Genomic DNA, 16146 nt, shown 5'->3' with positions numbered 1-16146 from the left:
GTCTCCAGATGAGCACACACTTGTTATAACCTGATACCATGCTCATTTTCAAATGTGCTCACAGATTATTATCTTACTTGTAACCAAACAGTCCAACTTGTGATTCTGAAAATTTAAAGAGTAATAAATTTGAAGTTCTCTGTAATAGTGTGTATTTTAAAGGAATTATCTCAAATAATTTCATCTTATAGGGACACATTGTCACAGATGTTTGCAAATCTAAGTTTAAAACTGATGTAAGTATTTTAAGAAAACTGAAACAATGTCAGTGGTAAAATTTATTTTCCCAAGTGCAGATGTAAGACATCAAGTTCTCAGACTGACGGCAGAATTAACCCAAAACACCATCTGCTTCAATAATTATCTGGAAATACCCATATTCTTGGATTTGCTTGATACCACTTAGTTTCCAGCTTTATTTTATCTGAGTTTGCACACCAACCAGACTAGGTTGTACAAAACGGAGACTTCCATCTGATCATTTTTAAAACTGTGTGTTTGCATGAATAATGAATCTGTGAATTGTTACTAAACAAGCAAATTATTTGCGTATGTGTCACATCGGTTATCAAGTTTACACACGTGACAGTTTCAACAGCCATCACGTAAAATGCATAGCGCTTGTAACCATATGTTTTTGCTTGACAAAAAGCTAAAACTCAAGATCAATTTTCAATATGGAATGCACAAATTAACACTTTAAAATGCACCACAATATGTACAGCTTGGCAAAATTTGCAGAAATAGCACGTTTCTAGATATTAACTGATATCTTTGGATCCGACCTTAAGGTATTCAATCATTTTGATTAAAAGACTGATTTCTCATAAAACCACAGTCTGTTGGAGGCGCAAAGCCAATGACATTTGAGCATTCATATATTTTCATAAACTTTGAACAATGTCAGTGAGACACCTCTTCAATCTTGGCCACACAACAGCAGGGTATTCAATCTTTCTTTAGCTTAAGACAGAAAATTTGAATATCAGCATAGGGTTATAAATGTGGTGTGCTCTGTGTGGAGTTTTAAGGTGCAGTTCTGTGCAATGTATAGAACATCTCACTTTGCCCTCCTAGACACTGTTTTCCCTTCTTTTTACCCCTTGCTGCTCTACAAAGGTATTTGATGATCTGAAAGTGTTTTGTTCTGTAAAAGCAGTTCCTTTGGAGATTTTCCCTGATGTGAGATGGGTGCTTTTAAAAATGGCTACTTACAGAGCAGAATGCTCCGTTACTCAAGTGCTGTGATGACACAGATGCCCTGATATTTCTTCAGCAACTTTGTCATCTTCTGAACATAATAATTAGTCATTATGTTGCCAAAGTACATCTATTCCCCTTTGGCCTCCTAAATGAGGTCTTAGCAGAAACTGGACCTATTTCAAACAGTTCGTTTTCCAGTTGCATTGTTTAATAGAGAGTGATTATCCTGTATGGTTGGTGAGATGTCTAAGGCTTTCAGTTTGTTGTAAATAACAGTGTTAAGTGTATTAACATCCACTACAAATAGCATGTCTTTTTTAAGTGTTGTCTCACAAGCAGCTCCAGCAAAAAAACAGATGGGCTGTGAGGGAAGCAAGCAATTTTGTCGTGCCCAGACAGAAAATGCAACAACAATCTATTGGTAAAGAAGCAGTGAAAAAGTATTTTAATGTATTGAAATGAACGATGGGTGTCAAGAAGTGTTTATCCAAACCCACTTGATCTTGTTAGTCCTGACATTGAGCAGATCCTTATTGGAATGAAAAGCTTTACTGGTGCTCTTAGACAAGGACAAAGAATAGCAAAAGAGTGACGAGTTGGTTTCCATTGGCATTGTCCCTCAGGACTGTGCTCTTCAGTTACTGCCTTCCTATAGGAATGTCAGCCTCTTATGGGCAAGGGCACAGGTGACTCTGTAGCATAGAGACCAAGCAGACATAGAGTGCAGGACATACTCTGGAGATAGAGTTTGCAGACATCATGTGTGGCCTGGTTGTTGGTGTAGGTATTGTAAGCATGTATGGCTGCTAGATTTCCATCTTTAGTGGGGGGTTTCACTTGCCTCTCTGCGTTCTCTGATTGGGGAGGGTGGTCACTTGTGGGGGCATTAAGGAGACATAATAGCAGCTGTGGTCCGGGTTGAACCCTAAGGACCCAAATGTTCAAAGTCAGCCCAAGAAAAATGAGTAGCCACAGGAAGTAAGGAATGGTCAGTGAGAAAGGAGGAGGGGAGCAGATGCAGCTTCAGGAAGGAAGGTGAGGGTAAAGTCAAAATGCCCAATAGCTTCTTTGAGAGCACTTTCAGACCTTCCAACTTTGCAACCCATTACTGAACACACACTGCCTGCTATGGGACTCTTGTTCACAGTGGGCCAATGTCGGGTGTCATCTGTCCCAGTCTGCTGTCCTTGACCTGTGTGTACATGGGACCTTAGTCTGAAAATGTTCCTGTGTCTTCAGTCTGTCTTCCCTCTGGGTGTGCTAGTACACTAACCTCTTCTTCAGAAAGACACTGCTCACACTGGGTTCAGGGCCACCCTGATGGCTGCATTCTACCTCCATTGCCTCTTTAAGGCCTTATCTCCAAGTAAAAGCACATTTTCAAGTCCTAGATGTTAGAAATTGGCAGTGAATTTGAGAAGACACAATTCATCTCCTAACAGGCCCAAGATAACGTGTTTTAACCCTACACTACAGTAGGCAGAAACTGCCGGGTACCAACTTGGAACCCGATGGGTCCCTGCCTGTAGGGAATGAAGATGAGAACTGAAGAGCACAGCCTTCTCTGCATAAGGGAGGGTGTTCTCAGGGCTGTCTGTGTGCCTGCTGACCAGACTGCATGCCCCTTGACTCAGGCTGTTTATGTGGTAGACTGACTGGGAAGTGAGTCCTCTGCCCATGAAAACCAGTCAGACTGTCTTTGCCTGCCACACTCTCGGGTGTCCCAGTTGTCTCCGTAGTTACTAGATTAAGACTGGCCTGTCCCCAGTACACAGGGCTGCTTTGACCTGCGTCCTGAAGCCTGTGGCTAACATTCCACTCTTTCTATGTTCTCCTGTGTGCTCGTGTGTTTACTGTGTGCCCATAAAGACACACTCAGAAGGTGTTTCCAAGGTAAAGTGCTGAAGCGTGCTGATCTCGGATGCTATGTGAAACGAACATGCACCCTGTCTGGTAAACTTCTGAACAATCCCAAGCAGCAGTAGCATGTCCAGTCTGACTTTTAAAAGCAACAGCCGCCAGTATTCTGATCCTTTCCTTCTAATGTCATCTTTCTCCACAAAGTGAGTGCTTGGACCTGGCAGATCCGAATCAGAGCAGAGCAGATCTTCTTTCTGCATGTATGAAGGCCATGCCTGTCCCCCTCCTGTGTGGGATGCCATGTCTACCAGGGGATGTGCCCCCTGCCAAACCACCCCCATTACCCATGATATGTGATGGAGAGATCAGAATGTTTCTATGGTTTGCTGAAAAACTGTAGAGGTAGAGGAAAGTTGAGTTGAACATGTTTTCAGTGCATTAAATCTTTCCTTTCAGTATCTTATCAGGCCATACCATCGTGGATGAATACCTGCATGAGTATGCTGAAAGCATACTTGAACATGTCACACTCTTATATTTGTAGTAACAGAAAACAGTTTCAGACTCCAAGTGTGTAATAAGATGTAAAAGTTAGAATGACTGCTTGCAGTAAAATTTTTTCTTTAAAGGAACGATATGATATATTTGTGTCCTGAAGTCAGATGCAAGTTCTTGGAGAAAAGCTTAATTTTGAAAACTCATATAGAAAAGTCATATAGTGGTCTGGAAAAAGATGGCTCAGTGGTTAAGTGCACTTGCTGCTCTTGAAGAGAACCTAGCATTAGTTCCCACACCCATATGGTAGCTTACAACTGCCTGAAACTTCAAGTCCAGAGGGTCTGTTACTCTCGGGCCTCCAAGAGCATCTGCATTTAGATGGTGCTATAAACTCAGAGGGGCATATATGCATACCAATAACAGAATAAATCTAACAAAAACTTAGTCTTTTGGGAAGGATATTTGTAGACAGAAAAAAACTGTGATTATGCCAAGTTCATTAGTCTACCTGAATTATAAATTTTCATGTTACAAACTAAAAAATTTTTACCCATGAACTTCATGAGACTTAATAGCTGCCAGCAGTAGCAATCATAACTGCATACTAGTTCTTGTTCTGTCAATTGGAACACATGACATACTATTATAAATATGGTGTATTGTTATTATGCATGATTACCTAAGGAATTGCGATTATATATCCACAAATCACATTGTGGGTTAAATGAAGGCTTAAATTCTGTTGGGAATTATCTGCATGATTTGAGTGGCTTTCAAAATGTGGACTATAGAATGCTAGCCTAGTACCTGATATATACACATATATGTGTGTGTGTATGTATGTATGTATGTATGTATGTATGCATGCCATATTATTCTAACTTCTGTGGCCTGATAAGATACTGAAAAGAGAGTCATTTTGATGACTTCTCTTCCTGCCACAGCCCTCTCCAAGTTCCTACACACAAGAACTTCATGGTTTACATGACTGTTCCAAAGAAAGGAATCTGTCCTCTGTACCCAAACTGCAGGGACTTGTCTTCTTGTGAACATTTTACCATCATTGATGACCCCTCAGTAATTCAACACCAGTTTGAGTCTCTAGAATTCTGGTTAGCTGACCTGGAAGGTGGCATCCCTGGGTACAGATAGGAGCAGTCCATGCTTCCACAAGGCTCCATGTGCATCTAAGGACAGAAACAGACTATAGATCTCATCTTAAGGGTCAGGGCAAGCCAGCTAGTAGGGTAAGCTGAGGTTCCTATGATAGTGAATGGTATAAGGGCCATCATCCTAAACACAGCTTCAGATCAGTAAAATGATAATGTAGAGAGGTAATATAATTAATGGATTTCAATAATGTTCACTTTTCCATTTTTGTTTGTTTTTTGTTTGACTGATTTTGGCATATGCTGGTCCCAGAGTGGCTCTGCAGTTTTCCTTACCTTGTCTCAAGAGGGAGAAGGTGGGTTCTCTTTTCAAAAGACCAGGACACTCACAGTTGTTAGAGTATGGAGAAAATTGATCAAAATATTAATTAGACTTTTGTTTTGCTAGTTTGCATAGACAGATGGAATTCTGATCTTTAACAGCACCGTGACTCATGGAACTGCATGTGTACTAAGATGCCATTATTAACACAACAGTAGTTTTCAGCAGTTGGTAATTATTGGCATAATTAAACATTTATCAAGAAATGAGTATTTATCATTCATTAAACTTTCATTAAAAATCCATCTTAGCACAGGCTAGATTAGCCAGTGATTCTCACAAGATAACTTCTTAACTTCTGGCACCAATATAGATATTTCCATAACTGTGAGCAATTACTGGATTTCAGATGCATTTTGTATTAAGCATTTGTTAAGGCTTGGACCCAGAGTTAGAAGGTACTTGGCAATATTCTTCAGGGTTTGCAGTATTTGGCACTTTTTAGCAGCCTCACTAGGAAAATGTGTTACCCTTGGCAAAGGAAAGTTACTGCTAAGCAAGCTCTGTAATGACATTTACATAGCTTAACTTCTTCCATAGATGGCGTATTTACATGTTTTAGAGATGGAATTCCATAGTAAACGCCAGAACTGAAGTAGTAACTTGTAGAGTCGCCCTCTAAATGCAACCATGAACCTTGTGTTGCCACCCTAAGGTCTCACGGAGCATGTCCTGTGTGCAGAGACATCCAAAGAGTACATTTAGATGTGTTGACCTAGATACCATTCCCATCCCCAGAACTGAGGAAGTGAGCAATGTGGAAACAGACCTGTAGAGATCCATCTGCCAGCTGCTCTCTGCTCCTTTACACTCATTCTCTCTTGTTTTTGTTAGCTGCTCACTACACCTCACCAGTATGATTCTCCAGAATTCCTTGGTGTTGTTTAGACATCTGGTATGTTAAAAACATCCACATCTTCTCAAACCTTAGTCATCTACATGGTAAACAAGAGTTCTAGCTTTGAAAAGATATAGTACACTTCCTTAGCGATAGTCATGCTGCTGTGTAGTAGTAAACCAGGACTTGTTATTCCCAATCTTAACTTCAGTACCCATTGGTCAACCACTCCATATCCTGCCCTCTTCCACCACCCACAGCATCTTAGAGCCACCGTATCCCTCAGCTGCTCTAGATTACACAGTGCTGAAGTCATGCACTTCTCAATAAACTCATCCCCACCTCCAGCCTTGCTTTCATACCTGACAGGACTGCATTCCTTTGATGGTTAAGTAGTATTCCATTGTATATGTGTACCACTACTTTCTACCCAGTTCACCAGGTGATGAGCATCTAACTTGTTTCCATTTCTTGGCCATTGTGAATAATACACAATACATATGCAAGTACAAAGGAGTCTTTGGTATACTGATTTTATCACTTTAGATATACCCAGTAGTAGGAAACCTGGATCATATGGTGGACCAGTTTTTAGGTCTTTGTAGAGCCCTGCCATCTATCTTCATAATGACTGTACAAATTTACTTGGCTATCAGCAATGTACAGAAGAGAAGTTGTTGATGTTTTCAAGTTTAAGTTATTCAAAAGCTGCAATTTTAATATACTTTTTATTTATTCTTTGAAGATTTCATACATGTATACAATGTATTTGGATCATACCCACTTTTTGCTTCCCTCCTCCAACTGCTCCCAGATCCCTACCCACGAAGTCCTTTCCCCAACAATAGCAATGTATATGCTATTGAGTCCAATCAGTGTTATTTCTTATCTGTGTGTGGTATAGGGCCTTCTGCTAGGGAAGGGGCCACCTCCATGAAGAAAGCACTCTCCTCCCCAGGAGCCATCAGCCACCAATTGTTCCTCATCTAGGGGTGGGAAAGTTGAAGTTTTCGGCCTGTTACCCCTGTAGTTACTTCCAGTGTTCTCTTATTTGAGTGGATGTAGAGTCCCAGCCTGTGCTTAGACCGGCTTGCTAGGATTAGCCTTTGTCCTGCACAGGTGTGGGAAAGCGTTGCCTGTGTTGGTGGTTCTGGGTGTGCTCATCAGCACGAGACACATGGGGAAGATCACCATCCGCTAACTAAGACTGCGCAGAAAGCCTCTCCACATGTATGCTAGTGCTTCAACTCTTATTCCATATTCAGCAACTTTGTTTTTGTTTTCTCTTGGGCAAAAAATTTACTGTATCAGTGCTTTTATGTCACAAGAATGAATTGAATTTGTACCCTTTAGTGCAAACAACAATAGACAGAGTGGTAACCTAGTGGAAAACAAATAGACACCCCGTCCCTTTTGGGGATTCAGAGAGGTTCAGAAAGATGGAGCTGACGGTGGAGAGGTGGCAGATAAAAAGAGGCCAAAGCAGGGAAGAATCCTGCGGTCATTTATTACTGTGCCATCTTCATAGTGTTTGCTGAACCAAGGTGCAGAATAATGATTCAGACAAATGGCGTTAATCATAGCAGCGGCCCCTTGGCAAGCGCAGTACCTTGCTCCGCGGCAGGAGACCTAATCAGATTCTCCAAAACTTGTTCCACAAAGAGAGAATTTTCTGTCTTTAGTTTTTCTGTGGATGTCTTCCCATGGGATATGTCACCTTTAAAAGAAACAGAGTGGTAAGAAATTGTTCCCTCTTCCTGTCTCCTTTCTCCAACCTCAGAAAGAATCATGTTCAACTTCATGATGAATATTTACAGTGGAACTGTATTATTTTTATATTTTCTTCATATTCATCCAATATGGGCAAGAGCTGTAATGACTAGTCAAAGCATATCTTCCACAGTGCTGATATGAGTTCATCTTACTTACTTACAAATGATTTTCAGTGGCCCTTTGCCTAATGGAACCAAGCTGTATTTCATGTGGGAGCTGCTGTTCTGTGAGTCAGAGAGGGAGCAAGGGAGGGGATGGGGAAGAGAGAGAGAGAGGGAGAGATAGATAGATGATAGAGAGATAGATAGAGAGATAGATAGAGAGATAGATAGATAGTAGATAGATAGATAGATAGATAGATAGATAGATAGATAGATAGATAGATAGATAGATAGATAGATAGATAGATGATAGAGAGATAGAGAGATTCAAGGCTGACCAAAGGGTATTCCATGTGTGCTTATGAGGGTCTGCCCAGGGAGTTTACATAATGTCCTACTTGCGCTTATATCTGTGTCAGAAGCCAGTCAAAATAATTCCATCTGTTGTGTTGTGAGTTTTCAGTGATTTTTAAAACTATTAGCCTCATTGATAGACCATATTGGTTATTTTCAAGGATATAAGGTCATTAGTAAAACCATAGTTGTGTATACTTTCAGGTTCTTTAGTTGTGTGTATATTTCATCATCACTCTATCACACACACACTTGGCTGTTGTATAGAAGGGAAAACAATTCAGAGATGTGTTTATACATCATCTCGAGGGGGAGTTAACCTGACGTGGGAGGTTAGTGTCCACACTTCCAGTTCTGTGTTGATTTGCTGTTTTCTTCTTCATAACTCCAGGTAGACAGCCAGAGCCGCCATCTGATGTGCAGGTTAAGTGTAGCTGCAGGTAATTAGACATCATTAGAGGAAAGAACAACAGTCCTGAAGAAAGATGGAAGCTTTGCACTTGTGGCTGCATGGACACTCCATCTGTCATCTGTACAGCACCACGAAAATGAGTTGCAGCAGCCTTTGTATAATTTATAGCTCAGTGTGAGGAAATTAAGCCGTGAGTCACACTGCTTTGCATGATTAGCACTAATGTGTTTTGCAAACCCCCCCATGATAAATTTGGCCCAAAACTTTTTCTGTGATACCATTTTTGTTGCCCATTTACCAAACACTGGATTTGTTCTGCAGTTCTGAGATGGGTAGATAGCTGTTGTGTTCTAGATGTGACAGTCTGCTTTCTCCTACCACTGTGTCTGTTTGCCTCTACCCTTCATCTAAGCCTTGGTAGAGCAGCAATGACTGCCATGCTATGTAGCAGCCTGGATGTCAGCCCGGCCCCATATCAACTCAGTAGTCAAGTCATTATTAATCATACAGTAAACTTCAAAGATTATATATATATATTATATACAGAAGGAACAGTGACTGACTGATATGTACTGGGCCTAGAGCCACTGTACATTACAGCTGGACAGCCTGTCCTGGGAAATTGTGTGTGTGATCAGCACATCCACCCTAACCTCTAGAATACATTCTCAGGGCCAGTTCTTGGCGTCTGAGGCTTCTTTTAGCTGTGATGCCTTCTAATAGGGCGAGGACTCACAGTAGAGTAGGATCTGTAGGTATTAGTGTCAGGAAGAATAATGTCTTGCTTGCCCTTTCTTCTGGGTTATTGCATGGGTTATACAAAGATAGGGATGAGTTCACAGAAAACAAAGAAACTAGAGGTGGTGGGGACAGGGGATAGGTGGGGGAAGTAACCAAACTGCAGAAATACATGACTCCAACTGATGCCAGAAATAATGGGTGGCTCTTTTCTCCCAAAGCAGCAGCAAGCATGAGGGTGCCTGACATAAGCATTCCAGGCATCTTGCACTGGGAAGGTGAGCTAGAGCAGAGGGGACTAACACAGAGGGTGGCGAGCACTCTACAAACCCTCCCTAAGTTTTAGCAATAACTTCCCAACCTTTGCAGATGGATTACAGCGGAAATGAGAAAAATGGTGTCGTTCTGTGGTTTCATTTTCATTGTGATTTACATAGACAAAAACAGTGTTGATAGGGAGAAATATGATTTAGAGGTGGAGGGCAGTGTCACCTAGCAGCTCCTGAGTGTGTGTGGAGCCCTCATTGTTTCATAGGAGAGAATTTATACCATTCGTTGTTAAAATGACATGCCTGAATGAGTCAGACCTGCCTCATTCACACCCAAGATGAGGAACATGATTTATTATCTGTCCTTTGAATTTCTGTGAGCATTCTGTCTAAACTTTAAAAGGGGATTGCATTTGCGATTAAATCTTAACAAATGTTGTTTTAACTAGACTGCAATATATGTTATTGACAACAAGCAACTTTTCTTCTCAAAATAACATTGGTGCTTAGGCATGCAATTTACAAAAATGACAAGAAGGGTGGGACTTTTTCCAAGGTGAATGCAAGTTGACTGATTAGCTGGTATTTTAACTTGGATTCTTGCAAATTACAGACATAAGAAACCCTGCAATTTATATGTACTTTGGAAGTGAAAGCTTTAATCCCGTGACTCAGGAAAGTAAAGCGGTAATAATTTAAGTACCATATTTTATTTATCCCTCAGGGTTGTCAGCTGATACGAGAAGTATTTCCACTATTTTGGGGTTGCTGCCTTTGGCTACCTAATTGCTTCTTAGGAAGTAAGAGGGAAATTGCTTATATAACTACATGGAGAGTCTTTGGCAGCGTCGAGCCAAGGCATCAATCAGTCCATCTGGGTAAAATCACAAGCTGACTCCGATATTGCTAAATATTTATACTGTCAAATACACACAGACATCCAGATGAAAAGAGGCATTCATTACGAATTCTCCAGCTTGTCAGTTTAAAGATGTAGATTAGAGGAAAACCTCCCACTATGGTGCTGCATGCTCAAGAAAAGTCTATATTTAGCCATTCTGAGCAATAAATATCATCATATTGCCTCATTTAGGTAAATAGAGAATAAATATTGTCAAGATGATCTAGAGATAATGTAAACAGACCCCTGTTCAGAGTCTTTTGCAGGGAATTCCAGGACAGTGATGTGCTGGTGACGCTTCAGGGTTTGACCCTTTTTCCTAATCACGTACCCCTCCCCTTTTTTGGTAGCAAAGATGTGTTACTGACACATTATGGGGAAAGATGAAGGGAAAGAAATGAACCACAAAGGTGATTTTAAGTTGTGTGAATCCAAGCACTAATTAGCACTTGTGCCGCAGCATTGTCTTGATAGTCCCCAAGCTGCTGCTGCCAAAAATAGAGCTGTGTGCACTGGTGCTGAAGCCACTTCCCAGCTTAGCAGAGCTAGAGAAACCCTTGGAGCTCCAGAGAGCCGGGCCGCCCAAAGGCTTGGGCAGTGAGTGGCAGTCCACCCAAGCAGGCCTCGACCTAGACTTAGTTTGGTACACACTGCTCTGTGATAAGAGTTCTTACAGAGGACTGGCCACCACAGAAGAGTGCCATACCTTGACACAGATCGGGTCTGTGCTGAAAAACTTGCACACAGACAATCCCATTGAATGTGTGTTCTGTCTAAGCAGTGAATATGGCCCTTTCCCAGGGGCACACACACTCTTCTCTTCACTGGTAATTGATAATTTTAGAAGTTATACTCGAAGGGAATTTTAACTGATGTCAAAGTTTTAGTTAATTACACTAGATGATTTTTTGAGATTAATAATTAACATCCCTCTTTATAACTAAATATCCATAATTAATCAGCAAATCATAATGTGAAGACTAATTAACTTCAAACTCAAATTCTAACAGAAAATCCATATTACTCTCCAGCATCATTAATTACCAAAGTAATCAAACTTATCTCTCACGGGTTGTAGCATAAAGCTCTGTGGGTTCATCAGCTCAGCCTTGTGTGCTAAAGCCTTTGCAGCGGACTCGGGGACAGTGATGAGACTCTGGGCTGCTCAGAGCTGGCCACATGCTTTCTGATCACCAAGCATGAGGGCAGCTAGGTGGGAACCCAGCAAAGCAGAAAGTTTCCAGACTCACCTTTCTTTCCTCAGAAGGTGAACCCAGGAGGTCTCTGATGAGAGGGTAGTTTAAGTTTGTCTTCAAAACAGAACCAAGCTCTTTTGTCTTTTTTTCCTCCTCATGAAATGCTAGTTGGCTAATATAAAACAGGTTAGTTAGCAAGAGAGAGAGCATGCAGTTAGCAGGCTCACAAAAATGTGTTGTTGCTTTTTAACAATAAAAATATATCAATCATTAAGTGCTAAAAACAACTAAAGTGGGTGATGTGAAGAAGAGAAATGTTACATACTAAAAAATTAGCATGGTGTCATAGTACTCCACATGGTACCCAGTTTGGGAGAACTGGCTGATGCCTCTGTGTGCTGCAGTGGACAGGTAGCTTTGTAGGGTTTTCTTTAGAATGTAGCAGTTAACAGTGTAATTAAAATCCAGCCTTCCATCAGTGTACCACCTAGTTTTCAAGTGCACACGTGGAATACTGTTCTTTTGTGTGGCAGCTGTAAAAATCCTCAGCAATTTCTACTGTCAAGAAAACTCTGGATAAATAGGGGCTGTTAACTTAGGCAGATATCGGAGGTTATTTGGTGGCAATCAGGAACTCGCGGCGCTTCAACTAATGGGTTATGATCAGAAACTGTTCCTAATAGCCAGCTAGACGGATCTGAATATGAAGATTTCTATAATTTTGTTGTCAGCTTGTGATGTACTCTAGTGCTAATTATTTGGAACAATTATGTTTTCCTAATAACAAAAGAAGCAGCAGTGAATTAAGCAGGCTCACCTTCAGATCTGCAGATAACAGTTTAAATGCACTTGCCATTAAGAAATAGCATTTCTTTTTGCTTTGTGGAGCCCTAATTATTTCAGATGCTTGTCTTTTAAAGCCCCTGCCTTACTTCTTCTAAACCTATTCCATGTGTCAGTGTACACTGACGACTTCAGTAACTAGTATTTTCTCGTTCTTCAGTTTTATGTCTGTACCTCCCATAGACTACTTACTTCATTTGGTTATTCAAAAACCATAATTAGTGTGGTAATTAACATGTAGGTCCTTCAGAGGAAGACTGCTAGGATCCTGGGACATCTTTTCTCATCCTGACTGATGTGTGGATGATAAAGAGACTAAGGTTGATGTGGTGACAAGATGTGTCCTCTTACATGGTAACTGTGCTGCAGGGAAATTCAGACAGGACCTTGGTCCACAGGGCCTCACGTTTGGAAAAAGTAATTATCCACACTGTTTCTATAATTCAACTAGGTGTTATCCTGCATTTGCAGCTGTCAAATCATTTGTTTTAAATGATTTTTTAATATCTTATGAATACTTGAAAGTTTTGAATTTTGCACATTATCTCCTACTTTTTTAATACAGAGGCCAGATTCATTCATTCATTCATTCATTTCTGCCTTCCCTTTCTTGTCTCTTTTTTCTCCATTACTTAGTCTTTCCTGACAGTTTATCTGAGGCATCCAATGCTAACTTCAGTCAGTGCAGGCCATATTTTCTAAATTGTAGTTGAAAAAGGCTCAACTTTGTTTTCCTAGAGGCTTTTTTGGTTCAGTTTCACCTTGTTATACTCGAAGGGTGTAACAGTTGACAGTGTTGCTTCAGCCATGGTGAATGAGTGGTACACAGTGAGACTTGACTGAACGTGAAAGTTCCCGGATGTTGGTACTGGCCCCTGCTCTGTGCTCATCTCAGTGAACATTTGGCTTTTAAGTTCCTGTAAGTAGAGTGCCTTTTGTCATCATTGACATCTGTCTCCAAACTCCTCGTGTTTTATCCCCCAGTAAGTCATATGAGAGGGTGAGATAACTTCAGGAGCATCTATCTGCTCTTCCTAAGTTCAGTGACTGCTCCAGGGCTTCAGCCGGCAGTGGCCAGAAAGGCAGGATGGAGACTTCAGTTTACGGTAGCAGTGTGGCAGAGGCAGTTCAACTCATGGCTAACTAGGAAACAGGATGAGGGACAAGAGCCAAGGTTGGTTATGCCCTTCGAAGGCTCATCCCTAGTCACATACTTCCACCAGCTAGGCCCTACTCCCAAAAGTTTCCAGAACTTTCCAAATCAACATCACCAGCTAGAGACCATGCATTCAAAACATGAGACAGTTCATGAGGGGCAGTTCAGTTTCAAACCATACCACTAACATTGTCTTTAGATAACGTCCTAAAAATGCTGCTAGATTGTGGCTTCTTCACGGGCTGAAATTCAGAGTGAAATCGGAAGAGGACACTGGCTGTTGGATGTAGATGTTGGTAGAGAGCAGTTGTCAAGGGGACGTAGGACTACAGGTTAGTTCCATGCTTGTTATGTCACAGAAAGACTGGCTGCTGGTCTGTGTTTAAAATGGAGGGACAGCTCTGTCTTGATATCTTATTATCAAGTAGGTCTGTCACGTTGTTTTGACTCTACTCTCAGTTGCTGAGAGTTCACTGCAGTTGGTTTTGAACCAGAGAATAATCAAGCCTCTTAGCATTATGAGCTCTTGAATATTTTGTGCCTGACTGTGTGTATTTGTTAGATCATGTTTGCCAATGAGAACATAGAGTTGCTATCTGTAGACTTCATTTATATTGACCTATATTGGTGCTGCTATAACTGAGTCTGTAGATCTATTGTTTCTGATAGGTAGTTGTGGCCCTTAGCTTTTCCTTCTTTCTTTCTTTCTTTCTTTCTTTCTTTCTTTCTTTCTTTCTTTCTTTCTTTCTTTCTTTCTTTCTTTCTTTCTTTCTTTCTTTCTTTGTCTCTTTTTTAATTTTTGAGGTTGTCATATTCTTCCGTTTCTCCCTTCCCTTGTCTCCTCCAAACCTCCCATGACCCCTGTCCACTCTCCTTAAAATTCATGGCCCATTCTCTCATCGTTACTGCATGCATATATGTATACAGTGCTAGATAAAGCTCTTTCTGTGGAGTGAGGCCTCGTGGGCTTTTCCCCATCCAGTGTGGCATGTCTGTTGGTGCCATCCTTGTTCAGCTCTCATTTGTGCATTTTAAAATTTCTATTATGTAAATATACATGGATGGGGGTTATATGTGCATGACTGTGGTACCCATTGAGACCAGAAATGGATGGTAGATCCCCTGGAGCTAGAGTTATGGAAGGTTGTGAGGTGCCTGACATGGGAACTGGGAATCAAACTCAAGTCCCCTGCCAAAACAGCAAGTGCTCCTAACCACTGAGCCATCTCTGTAATCCATATAGAGCCCTCTTAATACCCTTGAGTCTGGTAAGAGGAGGAAGAAGCTTTGAAAAATTCTGTGGGTGTACATGGTGGTCTAAGACGACACACACACACAAACACGGAGGAACTGTGCCCCATTCCTGAGCTATAATTACTTGGAAAAGGTGGTTCTAGAGATGATGAACAATGAGAGCATGTCCTGTGCAGTAAGCACGGTAGCCAGACAGGTACACACCATGACGTTATCTCTCCCTAATGCTGAAGGTATTTGGCAAGGAACCTGAGGCCCCATATTATAGACATAGAAACTGAAGCCCTTAAAGCTTGAAGCTGCCCACACAGGCAGTGCATTACAGCCCAGGTCTACCTGAATCCTGAATCTGTCTAAAGACATGATTAGGGAAAATGATTAAGGAAAGGACCAAATCATCAACAGTTAGGAGCCTTGCTGTTCATAAGGGAATGTAAAAGGAGACAGCTGTGACCATAGAGAAAGCAAAGTTCCCTCCCCATCCTCACCACAGTAAATCCCTCCTAAACACTCAACAGCTTGAAATTGCCTTCATGATGCCATTTTAGCAGTGACATAGAGCCCTGGTAAGGCCCTGAGTCTCTCACATTTGGCTGGTGTTGAAGCACACCAAGAGAGCAAACAAGCCACAGCTGACTGAGCGGGCAGCCAATGCTCAGCTACTGTGTGACTGGAAGACAGACAGTCAAGAACAACGTTAATTAACCACGGCTACAGCCATCTGGTAGACAGTCCAGATTGCTGTCTTCCTAGAAAGCAGAATGAATGTAAGGGTGGTCTTTCCTTAATGAGGTGGAGTAGATATGGACAAAACTCAAGTCTAGATGGCAGGAAGAAGCCCCTGGCATCACCCATAGGCAAAGCACCATGCTTAGCTGACAAAGACCACCTGGCTTCAGACAGTTACATCTCTTCCTCACAGGCATCCAATTCACACATACTTAGCATGTCAGAATATTTCTTATTCTTGAATTTCTGTATCACCAATTAAAACTGAAACTTAAAAGTAAATGATACTCTAACTTAATGATTTGAGGGCTTCTTAAACGTAAGAGGATTATTTGAACAATAAGGCCTGCATTGTCTCTAAAATGAACAGGAAACTAAACAGATGGGATTTGTCCTCAAGTGCTAAAACCAAGCCATTGAATTATTTTGATATCTAGTGATTTTAAAAAGGAAGTCATAAGTGTCTTTTAGAGTCCTAATAATCCATAGATAAAAAACAATGCTTTTGACCAGTGTGTACTCATGCAACC

General features: G+C 41.2%; 1 protein-coding gene and 1 long non-coding RNA gene across 3 annotated transcripts in view; one reads left to right on the top strand and one right to left on the bottom strand.

Moving 5' to 3' along the window:
- The window catches only part of Znf407 (zinc finger protein 407), a 413369-nt gene that overhangs the window by 374335 nt on the left and 22888 nt on the right, over nt 1-16146 (top strand). The window lies entirely within an intron of this gene.
- On the bottom strand, nt 7381-11818 carry LOC121824135 (uncharacterized). Its single transcript, XR_006065955.2, has 2 exons — nt 11689-11818; nt 7381-7607 (listed from the first exon to the last, which is right to left on the bottom strand). It is a non-coding gene; the product is annotated as an uncharacterized LOC121824135 (long non-coding RNA).

This window comes from Peromyscus maniculatus, chromosome 19 (assembly GCF_049852395.1).
Source record: "Peromyscus maniculatus bairdii isolate BWxNUB_F1_BW_parent chromosome 19, HU_Pman_BW_mat_3.1, whole genome shotgun sequence".
NCBI classification, from domain to species: domain Eukaryota; kingdom Metazoa; phylum Chordata; class Mammalia; order Rodentia; family Cricetidae; genus Peromyscus; species Peromyscus maniculatus.
The sequence above is the reverse complement of the archived record's forward strand: the minus strand, read 5'-3'. Positions and strand labels throughout refer to the sequence as shown.